Consider the following 13,082-nt stretch of genomic DNA (forward strand, 5'->3'; position numbering starts at 1 on the left):
AGGAAGAATTCAGCTCTTGATCTGGCCACTCTAACCACAGGCCAGACTGGTATTCTGTGGGATACCAGCTCCCGTCTGTGGCCTCCAGTCTTTAGGTCTTGCAGGCAAATCCAGCAACATATTCCACATCAAAAGGGTCTGTCTCTCTCCATGTGTACAAGGGTGTGTGTGTGTGTGTAACTTCCTATGTATGTGTCCGTGTGTGTACACATGAGCATGTATGCTCAGAATGTGTGTGGAAGTCACAAGACTGCAGATGTCTTCCAATTTTTGTTTGAGATAATGTCTCTCATAACCCTGGGGCCTTATTATATAGGTCAGACTAGCTGGTCTGGCCTATAAACTTCCAAACAGACATACAGATATACTCCTGTCTCTGTATACATATATATATATGTATATATACACACACATATATGTATATATATGTATATGTGTGATATGTGTGATATATGTGTGTATGTACATATCTGTATACATATAGAAACATATATGTGTGTATATATCCTGTATGTATGCATATATGTATGTATGCATCCATTCTCCAGAGAACACTAACCAATATAGGTATTTTGTTTGCATGTCTGTCTTTATACCACATGTGTGTAGTGTCTGTGGAGGCTAAAAGACAGTGTCAGATCCCCTAGAACTGAACTTAGAGATGGTTGTGAGTCACCATGTGGTTGCTGGGAATTGGATGTAGGGCCTCTGGAAGAGCAGTCAATGTTCTGAAACACTGAGCCATCTCCAGCCCCTGGCTTTGTTTTTGATGTGGGCAACCAAGCCAGGTCCTCATACTTGCAAGGCAAGGACTTTATCTGCAGAGCTTTCTCCCCAAACCTCCCATTCTTTAGGACGTGACTGAATCTACATCGTATGCATTGGCCAAAAGACATGCGGGTAGAGCTGGGGTGGGTCAACTCTAGGCAAATGTTTTTAGTCAGTGCAGGGCATGCTAGAATGTCTCTTCTTTTTGACACAGCTGTGGAACATGGTAGGAATGGGAGCTGTTCTTTCGCGCTGGGTCCTGGAGCAAGTGAGCACAAGTCAGAACAGACTCCTCAGCCTAGCTGTGGGAGATGGATCTACAGTCCGGAGACTTCCTGCCCAGCCGGGACTACAGACATCGCAGTCTACCATGCTGTGACCGAGGCTCCTCTGTGTCTTCTGCGCCTCCCTCCTATTGCAGGCAACCGCTCCGTTAGTCTTATTTGTTTATTTTTATTATTTTATTTACGTGTGTGTGTGTGTGTGTGTGTGTGTGTGTGTGTGTGTCTTCAGATACCAGAAGAAAGTGTTGTATCCCTTGGAGCTGGAGTTATAGAATATGACCTTGGACAGCAATCATGAGATTGGTCAGTGTTCCTGACCGTGTAGCCATGTCTTCAGCCCCTGCTTATCCTCCTGCGCTGTGAAATTTCTGCTGCATCATACCTACCCTAGGGACCTTTCTCCTCTTCCCATTCTGGCCTTTGTAGTTAAAGGGCCTCTCCTTACTATGTGTATGGAGCAGCCGGCTTCTCCCGAGCCTCCCCATCTATACTTCCATTGTGCAAACAAGTCCTTGGTCCCCAGACGTAGTTTACCCCACTGATCCCTCCTCTCCCCATTTCTCTCCCTTGTGCCTGATCTTTGATTTCAGCATCAAGGTTGCTGGCCCACCAAACCACTCTACAGCTAGTACCGGGGTCAGTAAGTAACCCTTCATGCTTTCCCGGGGTTTCTTTCTCACAGACATAACCGTGATAGTGACAGAATGGGACTTGATGGGGTGGGAGCTCGCCACAGCTTGGGTGTATGATTTGTTTGGCTGGTGGCTTTTGTTTTGTGTTTTTCCACTCACAGGACTGTCTGGCCAACTGACTTCATCAACCTCTTTTGCCCACACAAAGATGATATCTCAGGCAGGTTCCTCAATTTCCTGTCACTTTCAGGAAATGAAAAGTCCTTTGCTCACGGCTGGTATCGAAATAGTGGGATGTCAAGCAATGGCGTGCTCAGTCCCCTGAAATTCTTAAAATTGAATGTCAGGCTCCTGGAAGCCTGTGACAGGCTGTAACAAGGGACCATGGTATGGGAGCAACACTCTTGCGAGAACTTTCTGGCTTTTCGGTTTCCAGGCCTGAGGCCCACAGCAGGAATGGTATTGAGAGATCAGCTCATTTTCGTTGGCTGCCTTCACCTATCCCCCAAGGGCAGTGTGACACCACTCTGAAATGTGAAGTTGCTCTGAAAAATTAATTAATACTGTTATGTTATTCATGTGCACTGCATGCATGGGCACCGCGTGCTCAGGGACTCTTGGATATCAGAAGAAGCCCAATTTCGTGGAACTAGAGTGACAGGCAGTTGTGCCCTGCTGTGTGAGTGCTGGGAACCAAGCCTGGTCTACTGTAAGAGCAGTAAGTACTCCTAACTGCTGAGCCCTCTCCACAGCCCACCGGATTATGCCTCACCCATTGTTTCACTCTTACCTGTATCTAATGAATTGTGGTATTTGGCTTAAGTGATGGTGTATGCTGTAAGTTACACTCAGAACCCGGAATGGATAAAGAGCTGATGGGTTCATCACACCACTCTTCTCCATGCCACCAATGCTGTCTGGGAATGAAGATGTCACAGAGAAGTTACAATTCCTGCAGGAATCTCATGCTGGGAGGAGGAAATGAGCAAAGCTGGCTGCCAGGCAGAGGAAGAGCTTGTCTCTGGAAAAGAGATTTCACACAGAACTGACAACTTTTTGGACCACTCTGTAGAAGAGACAAGAGGAGACCCTGAGGCTGGGCAGGGCCACAGCTCCCACAGCCCCGATTACTTATACACACCCTCAGTCTCCATGAACATCATGTCAGGACCCCACAAATGGACTCAAGGGATTATTGAACCTCCTTGTTCCTCTTCCCAATGTGGCCACACTGAATACTTCTCTTTTTTCTGCCTTGTAATAATTTCTAAGATGCTCAGTTGGCCTGCCAAGGAAAGGCGGTGGAGCCTCATGGTTGGGGCTCTCAGGAACGAGGCCCTATACATAGTAGGGCTGGAAATAACACGGCTCCATCTCTTGTCAGCCGACGTGATGGAAACAAGGCCTGCAGACATAGATGCTGGCTTGGGGAGACAGACATATATGAGGCTTTCTCAGGATAAAGTAAACACACTTCCTCCGGCTGTACCGTGTTGCTTACCGGAGAAGTATCCTGAAGTAAATAAGCATGAGGCACTCAGAGCAGCCCCAGTGACTGTGGCATTCAAGCTCCTGTTGGGAAGCCCTGTTTTCTTGCTCTTTTCTGACATCTCGTTAAGTACATTCTGTCATGGGAACCCATCTCGTGAATGTGTTTTAGCCATTTTCCTCCTGGGACTTTGCCATGACTTTAAAGTGTATTTCCTGTTAGTTGCAGAGTTCGTGTTTTAAATCAGGCTAGTGGGAGCACATCTGATGACTGTGAAGAGATCCTACTCTGTGTGTGTGTGTGTGTGTGTGTGTGTGTGTGTGTGTTAAAGGTGGTTTATGTGGTCTGTGTATGTGTGGTGTGTGTTATATATGTGCTTTATGTGCTTTATGTATGTGTTTATGTGTGGTATATGTGATGCTCTGTCTTTGTGTATGCATGTGTATGTGTGCATATGTTTGTGGTAAGGGTAGTTTATGTGGTCTGTGTATGTATATGTGGTATATGTGGTTTATGTATATGTTTATATGTGGTATAGCAATGTATATGTTCTCTCTCTGTGTATGCATGTGTGTGTATATATATATGTACATATATATAGTGTGTGTGTGGTATATGTGATGTGTGCATGTGTATGAAACATATGTGGCTTATGTGGTCTGTATGTGTGGTGTATATGGTGTATGTATATATATGTATGTGTGTGATGTGTGGTTTATGTGGTATGTGTATGTGTGTATGTGATGTGATGTGTGATGTGTGTGGCCTTTTTGTAACAATTGCTCCTTTGGAGACTTGTCCTTGGCAGAATTACTTTTGCTTCTCCTGTTTAACCTTTCTACAAGAATTAAGAAGCCCTACCTAAATGTAACTGAAGCTAAGTATGAGACCATTTTTTTTTTTTACATTTCTAGTACCCTGGTGATCTTTGCTATGCCCTGCTCTGGCTTTCCGTTCTCTGCATCAGTTAACACAGAGCAGTTGCCACAGTTGCCACAGTGTTAAATGGCAGAAAAGCAATGCATCTGTCTGTGTTAGGAGAACGCCACAGCTGGCCCTGAGGCTGAGGCTGAGGCTGAGGCTGCTTTCCAGGTTCTGCCTAGTGGGGGACAGGAGACACCAGCACACAGCCTGCATTTGTCTGTGCCTCTTTATCCTCCAGATCCTTTGCATCCTCATGTTATCCAGGATGAAGGTTTGAGGTCCACGACCTCTGCATCGTCTCAAGTGCCTTCCCCTAGCAAACCAGATTTCCTCCTATCAACTGTCACTCAACAATTGGGCTTGTCAGTTCTGAGCAGCTGGGATCTCAATCCCATAATACTATGGTAACAGATTTCACATAAGGATGTTTAAGTATAAACTTGTAAGAATTAGGAGAAAGAAAGAAAAAAGCCACAAAGCTTTTGAATTAAAATGGAAGCTAAAACCAGAAGCCACACTTTATTTTTAAGCAGGGAACGTGAGAATCTTTAAGATGTTATTGACACAAGTTTTAAGGATCCAAGGCGTCTTGAATCAACTCACTGAAGTATAAATGTAGGAGAAATGCTTAGAAGATATCTACATACAAATTTTCTTTAAGTTTTAGCTAAATATCTAATTAGTTTGCATCAGTTGGTCTTAAAGATCCTATTAACTCTATAGCCTATGAAAGTCAAAGACTGTTCCTTTCCTACTGAAAGGCCAACTCTTTTGTAACCTTGAGTCTGAGTATTTATTCAAAAACCCTATGTATGTTATAATATTTGTTCTGAAAGCGACTGAGGCTGCAAGCTTTGCTTGCTATAGGCATGAATTTTATTCTACTTTCTTGAGATAATTAACCACTGACTGTGGCTCCACTGATTTCGTTCCAATTAACACAGACCATGTAACATCTGCAGAGAGGTTTTTAGAAGTGGGAACATAGCTAAAGATGTTTTTTATTGTAGGAAGCCTCATATACATTTTAACAGAGTGGCTCTAACCATTTAATTTAGAATACAACCTAGGATTCTTGTTTCCATTAACTAAGGACTCTAAGACCCCTTGATGCTGAGAGAGAGAGAGAGAACGAGAACACAAACGAGAGAACGAGAACATGAACAAGGGCACCCGACTTCACGTCCCCATCTCCTTGTAGAGACGCACACAGTAAGCACAGTGCATACTCAAGTCAAAGAATGAGAACATCTCAGAGAGAAGCTGCCCCCATTCACTGATTTGAAGTACTGCTAGACAGCACGTACAGTGTCACAGTTAGTTTTGTCAACTTGACATAAACCTCCACGCATCTGGGAAGATGGACTCTTGATTGATTAACTGCCTTCATCAGATTAGCCAATTTTACCAGTATCCCCCTGCCCCCAGCAGGAGATTCTGGTTCCCTTAAGATAGTGCAAAACAGGAGTCCCCCTCTACTTTAACCTTTACCAAGGAGCAGTTGGAGGCACCTGGCCTATCACCTTTTCCGCTTGAGACCCATTTTTTTTTGCAGTATATTGCATGGTGGGGACTTTCGTTTTATCTTAGGGAGTTGAGACTGTCCAGGTTGGTGAATAGGGAAAAGGAAAAGTCAATTATATCACTATATAATAACATTATAACACTTGTAATTTTTTCTTGTGGCACATTGTATTGGACCCAGGGTTTTGACCTGTTAACTTTGGGGGTAAATAAGTATTGGGTTCATAGAAGTCTGAGTGATTGCCAAGGACTATTAAAGGTGCAAAGCCCTTGGTGGGAGGCAGTGAGAAGGGACAGTGGGTTTGCTAGTCTTTCTTTTGTGCTTCCACCATTGATAACCAACCATTCACATGACTCTTCATCTCACCCAGCTCTGTAGTGGGTTGTAGGAAATAAAGAGAGGCTACTCTAGCCCCTAAGCTTAACTGCTTTTCTCTCTGTAGCAAGAGGAGGGGTTGTCTTACTTGTTGAACAACTAAGGGCTTACCTGTGAGGTCTGACAGAGCAGAGTCCCAACTCCAGCCCCATAGTACACATTACTTTCCGGAGAGCACATCTCTGTTTGCAGAATGGTACCTGACGACTGAGGTACCCCTTTAGCGGATGATGCATCTGGAGACCACCTCGATCACACACAGCTCACACGCAGCACAGGCTCGACATGTGTCTTGTGTTATCCATGTTGTTATGTTGTTACAACTCCTACGATTCCTTGACAGTAAGATGCCCACCACGACGTTGGGCATGTACAAGTTCACTCCATGCCAGATCTCTGCTGGTTCACGATGTTAACTTCTTTCCAAGGCTCCCCACACTTCCCAGGTTGTAAATCTACCCCTCACCCTTGAAGCCAGCTGCCTTCTGAACATGAACCAGTTCTCTGTAATCAAGCCCGTGGAGATGGCAATTCCCCAGCCTGCCTCTGCTGGGTACCCACTGCTTTATCGCTCTCCTCGCCTTGAATTGAAATACTCTCTAGTGTTAATGCTTCTCAGATTGAAACCTGCGGGGTTGGATTTTCAATTCCCACCCCCCTCTGGGATGGTAGCAGAACTGGTCCTTCCAGAAGACAGACTAATTCAGAGGTCTCTGACAAGGCTGTAGATCTACTGCTAGACTAGGAGAGAACGGTCCGAAGGAACATATGGCCTATGGAAGATGTGTCCAGTTGGGGCAGACAGTGAGCCTCCAGCAAGGAACAATACTGTGAAAGGGACTCATGGCTATAGGGAGGGGCAGTGTTTATCATTCACTGTGAGCCAGGCTCTGAGTCAAGAGCGCTATCCCACAGACAGGGTAAAGGACCTCAACAACTTGCTATGGAAGTTTTTAATTAGCTAATTAGTTAGTTAGTTAGTTAGTTAGTTAGCTAGTTAGTTAATAACACAGACTCTTGCCACATAGTCTCAGCTGACCTGGTCCTTACTGTGTAGCCCAGGCTGGCTTCAGAATAACAGTGATCCTTCTGCCTCAGCTTCTTGAGTGCCAGGATTACAAGCATACACCATCATACCCAACTATGATAACAATCTGAACGTGAATATTTGGAATGGATACTACCCAGTTCTCTCCTCTCTCTTCACTAACAGCTCCCCCCCCCCAATCTGGAACTTCTGCATGCTAGGTAAGCCCCTCCCCTCACCAGTGAGTCACATGGCCAGCTTTTTTTTCTACTTTTCATTTTTAGACATTGTCTTGCTAAGTTATCCAGGCTGGTCTTGAACTCTCCACACAAACCTTGAGCTTGGTGATCTATTTGACTGAGCTTTTGAGTAGCTGGCATTAGAGGTCTAGACCAGCAGGATCTCTACAGTATCCTGAGTGAGTGTCTGGCCTGCTAATGAGAACATCACGGGTCCTCAACCAACCAATCCAGAAACCGAGTACCAGAGAGGTCAAGGTGACCAGTGGAAGGTCACACCTATAGAGGCACCTGAAGTGCAACCCCTTTGGATGCGTCCCAGAAGAGTGGCTGTGAGCTGCATCGTCCCTCATTTTCCAGAGAGTTGGCAGCGCCCCCCACCACCACCACCATGGCTCTACATCTGCATAATATAACCAGTTTCCACCTCACTCCCCTCCCTGAGTGGTCTAGGGGCCAAGGCTCTGCTTTTGCCTTGAGCGCACAGGCTGGAGTTGCCAGCACAAGCCTCAGGGCGAGCTGGACTGCAGAACACCACAAAGGATCTTGGGAGCTGTTGAATACAGGAGCAGCATTTGAAATCTCTTTTACACATTCCTGCCTATACTACACCTGAAATTTGGCTCTAGAGGAAGAAGAAAAAGGGAAACAAATGTTTCCTGAGTTTCAAACATGAGCCAAATGTGTTACCCACCATCACTTTCATGCTACAAACTGTCTTTCCAAGGAGGCTGGGAGACTGGCCAGCCCAGCAGGTCAAAGAGGCTTCTGCGGGGCTCATACGCAGTTGTAACCCCATAAGTTTCCTTCTTATGCCTGATGATCTTCCTTGTCGCCCAGCTTAAAACTGTGTTTAAAAAGTTTAAGCTGAGTAGGTGTTTAGACTCTGGAAGAGATCAAGTTTGTTTAGTTACTTTAAAAACACACTCAAGTACCTCAGTGATCAGCTAAGCTTTAGGTGGGGTGGGCTGAAAGGAAACAAGAGGGAAGACTGTTGTCCCCCCCAACCCCCCAACTAATAGCTTTTCACACTGCACCTTACCATTAGAGTCCCCTACTCAGGGAGCCTGCTACCCAGCTGAGCAAGGAATGGTCTCCTTCCTGATTTTCCTTCAGACAAATCACAAATTCACACAGGGCATAGGCAAGCAAGTGTGTGTGTGTGTGTGTGTGTGTGTGTGTGTGTGTGTGTGTGTGTGTGTGTGTTTCAGAGTGAGCCTAACTCATTTTGTGAAGTGCAGACCAATCTGTTCTCTATTTTTTCCATCATGTTTCTTTAGGTTGGGTCATTTTCCTCTCTGAAATGGCCATGGGCTGAGAAGGGAATGGAAAAAGAAAGGAAACTTGAGTATTGATTGTATATAAGACTTTAGAACGTTCTTTCTTAGTTTCCTCTCTTAGTTTCTCTTCTGTTGCTGTGCTCTGACAAAAGTAACCTAGAAGAGGAAGGGTTTATCCTGGCAAGAGGGTTCAGTCCACCATGACAGGTAGGGAATCCAGCACCAGGAGCCTGCAGCAGTGCTGGCTTCCCATAGAAAGACAGAAATGAATTGAATACACATGCTTCTCTCTCTCTCTCTCTCTCTCTCTCTCTCTCTCTCTCTCTCTCTCTCTCTCTCTCTCCCTCTCCCCCCCTCTCCTCCTACAGTCCAGGATCTCAGCTAGGGAATGGCACCACCCACAGTGGATGAATTTTCTCATCTCAGTTACTGCAGTCAAGGCATTGCCAGAGGCCCATCTCCTAGGTGACTGTGAATTCTGTCAAATGGACAGCAGTGTCTCATAGAGTAAATACCACAGTCAAGATCAAAACAGCATCTCCCAGGCTCCCAGATATACCTTTCCTCAAGTGTCTCAGGCTACTTGGAGCTAGAAAATCCGTTCCCATCTCTGGGTGTAATCTCAGTTCACTGTATCAGTCTTAGTCTCTCTCTCTCTCTCTCTCTCTCTCTCTCTCTCTCTCTCTCTCTCTCTCTCTCTTTCTCTTTCTTTTTCTCCAACCCCCTCTGAAATGATATGTTGAGGGAAATAGTGTTTGGGTTAGACCAGATATGACTAATAGATTTCACATGAAGGTCGTATTTGGTGACTTGACACAAGGTAGAGCCATATTTGAAAGGGAACCTGATTGAGAAAATGCCCCAACCAAGTTGGCCTGTGGGCAAGTCTGTGGTTTACTGTCTTGATTGATGATTGATGGGAGAAGGTCATGGTGTTTTATCACAGCAATGGAGACTTTAGCTAAGACAGAAATCGATACCAGGTTGCTGTGACAGACCAGGCCATGCGTTTTGGGGGGAGGTTTATGGTAGCCTGTGAACTTTGGCCTAGGAAAACCATCAAGTGTTCAGAGATCAGTGGGAGGTCCTGTGGGAGCTTGGAAGACAAGCCAAGAGCAGTGCAGAGGATGGGGGCCTGCCTTGTAGGTTTTGGGGAGAGTTTTGAGAGTCCCTTAAGTCTCTTTCGAGAATCTGTCATTCTCGTCAGCTGAAGCTGAAGAATAACGGTGATTAACAAGAGAACATTATGACTGACATGAGAGATTTGCTTCACTAGGACAGTGTTGTTGGTGATCCAGGTGATGATGTTGGTTGGCTGGATCTGAGACAACAGTAGTGATTAAGAGGAAACCAGCATCAGCTGAGGTGAACCCTTCAGGGAGGTATTTCCTCAGTGTGGGCACACAGGAGCTGGGGGCCAGAAGAGGGCCAGAGATTGAAGAGCGGAACTTGGTACTGTGTAAGAGTCTCCCATATGATATTGGCTGTGGTGGCAGGAGGGGGTTATGGAGGGTGTGTGTGTGTGTGTGTGTGTGTGTGTGTGTGTGTGTGTGTGTGTCTTATCATACCCTTTGACTGTGCCCCTAGGCAGGTCACCCAAGTTTCAGTCGTTTGGTAAAATTGCCCTTCTGATAACTACACTCCAGCCCTCAGCACAAGGCAGTGATTTTTAGAAACTCCAACAGACCTGACCCTGGATGACTGTCTGTCTCTAGTCTGGCTCCTTCCATCCTGTTCTCCTAGTGTAGACGGGATGGTATGGCTTCCCTTCAGAGAGCCTTGAATTGGTTCCCTTGACCACCTAGGGTTATGCCTGCCCTCTTGGATAGTGTGCCCACCCTCCATGAACTGATCCACTTACCCTTGCAGAGTCATCACATCTCATGGCCGCCACCATCCTCTGAACACCCAGAGCTCACTTCTCTCTCCACAGTGTTAAAAAAATGTATTTTTAGTTTTAATTTACCTATGCATGTGACTATGTACATGTGTGTGCAGGTGTCATCAGAGGCCAGCAGAGGGCACCAGATCTTGTGGAGCTGGAGTTCCTTTCTGCTTACTAGGCCATATCCACGTTGGTTTGAACAACTGGGTTACAGCTCAAGGCTAGTCACCAGCCTGGATCTCCTGCTCAGATGGGTTTTTGCCACTTGAAGAGCTGTATCTAGGCTGGATCTGCATCTAGGCTGCCTGGAGGAACAGGCCCTGGCTCATTACCTTGATACGGGAATAGAACACCCAGATGGGATACACGTTAAAAACAATTCAATCCCTACACGAAAGTTTCCTTTGCAATGGTGTTCATTCTTCCCAGGTAGACAGAGGGAAGTCAGTGGTGGTAAGAATGAATGGTTCCTTCTGATCCTCTCCTTCTCTCAGAAGAACTACAGTGATACATCTTACAGGAAGTCTTCCATGATTGGATCTTCTCTTCCAGCATCCTATACTAACTGCCTTTTACTTCCCCTGAGGATATGTTCTGTGTGCATCTCTGGGGTGGCAACATCAATTCTCTTATTCCATAATCTCCTTCCTGGGAAATACAGGAGGATGAGATGCCCAGGCATGCCCCTACTGGTTCTACTGTTGCCCCACTGAGTTAACACTCATCGGAAGGAAGCCTGTTTCCTCACTCTTGGTGGAGATGAGGATGAATGGAGGAGACTTTGGGGATGGCTGTGAGCATTGTGAACAAACTCCTATCTGAGCCTGAGAAACACAGTGTAACACACGCGCGCACGCATGTGTGTGCGCGCACACACACACGTGCGCGCGCACACACAGGCACACACACCCACATGCATACATACACAGGACACAGTTCTTGTTCACAGCTCCTCAGCAGAGTAACTACCTTCATGACACTGTAGCCCCAGCACTCAGAATGTGGGGCAGTGAAAGACATCCTGGTTCCTGGTTGAGTTGAGGGTCAAAACCTGGTGACCCTGAAAGGGACAGTAGGCATTTTCCTAAGCTCCCAGGAAACCAGGTCAGTCACTAGCCCGCAGCCTTTCACAGATTTGTGACTATCAGTCACATAAGGGTAACGCCCCAAGCCCCTTCACAGGTAGAGGACAGGACTACAGGTCACGTAGGCTCAAGACAGATCTCCATTATAATGAGGTACCTAAAAGCCTGGAGGCTTAGCCACTGAATTTCCCTTCCCAGACACTACCTGCAAAAGGTATTTAATCTCAGGCCCACCTTGAGAAGTGGGGTATGGTTTTTCTCATCCACCTTCTGCCATGACAATAAATGCCTTGAAACCATGGACTGCCTCTTTTTATGGGATCTGCTGTGGAAAGCGGTAGAGAAGCCCTTCACCTAGAGAGCGACTTCCTAATCTGCTGCAGAAAGCCTCCTTGTGCTCCCAGGGTTGGCTGCCACCAAGTCAGCAGCCCACCACCGCCATCCAGCCAAGGATTCTCCCAGAGGAACCAGCCAGAGCTTCCCCCTTTTTTCCCCCTCGGCCCTGGGCTAGATCCAGCCCTGCAGGCCCCCACTCCATTCTCAGCTCTTCCACAGCATCCCACGGTGCCTGGATACCCAAGAGCCTGAGAACCAAAGACCCCAGCCTCCTTACAGGCCCAGGGACTCCAAAGCCAGCTCCGACTGTGTCCTGTGCCCAGGCTGCAATTCCCCACCCCCAGAGGGGTGTCCTGAGGCTTCTCACAGCCTGACACCTGCCCAGCGGTGGCAGCGGTGGCAGCGGTGGCAGCGTAGGGTAAGCACGGTCAAACTTTCCGTGTCCTGCATTCCCGAGCGGCTGGAGCCCTGTGCTGGAGCAGACTCGAGACCCCACCATTAATCCTACATCGGAAGACCAGGACAGGAGTGTCCTGAGCTCATAGCCACTCTGGGCAACAAAGCAAGATTGTTTCAAAACAACAACAACAACAACAACAACAACAACAACAACAACAACAACAACAGCAGCAGCAGCAGCAGCAGCAGCAGCAGCAGCAGCAGCAACAACAACAACACATACACACCATCACCAATAACAGCAACAACACTCTGTTAGGTAGTTTATCAGGAGTTGGACAAAACTCAATTTTCATATCTTAGACTCACATTTTAAAAATAAATAAAACCCCCAAATCTCATTATCCACAGGATGACTAGGCTCAGAAAGATTTTTGACTATTTCTGAAAATCTGATTCACCTCCTGGGGATAAACATCTTTCTACCACTGAGGTAATTCAAGAGCCTATTTCTCTTCTGTGCCGTTTTCCCACTTGGTGGGCAGTCTGGGATTACAGGAAGCATGTGTGAGGCGCACAAGTCTGTGTAGAAATTCTGGACTTTGACCCCGTCAGCTGTGCTGCATTGGTCAAGGAACTCAACCTCTCTGAGCCTCCACATCCTCATGTGAGATAGGAACCATGCCCCCAGCTCACAGAGTGAGATTGCGGGTGATATCTAGATGGGCGGGAAATGCTCTTGGAATGCCAGCCTCTCTCTTTCTCGCTCCCTCTGAACCCCACTAAGTCGGGGCTCTTCCAATAGGATATCTAGGTTGCTGACTTACCTTGCTC

General features: G+C 46.6%; 1 protein-coding gene and 1 non-coding gene across 2 annotated transcripts in view; both read right to left on the reverse strand.

The window, feature by feature from the left end:
• Asic2 (acid sensing ion channel subunit 2) overlaps positions 1–13,082 on the reverse strand; it is a 1,069,930-nt gene that overhangs the window by 726,692 nt on the left and 330,156 nt on the right.
• Mir6327 (microRNA 6327) lies at positions 1,037–1,169 on the reverse strand. The gene has a single exon (NR_106699.1). It is a non-coding gene; the product is annotated as a microRNA 6327 (primary transcript).

The sequence above is a fragment of the Rattus norvegicus genome, chromosome 10, assembly GCF_036323735.1.
Source record: "Rattus norvegicus strain BN/NHsdMcwi chromosome 10, GRCr8, whole genome shotgun sequence".
Classification (NCBI taxonomy): Eukaryota; Metazoa; Chordata; class Mammalia; order Rodentia; family Muridae; genus Rattus; species Rattus norvegicus.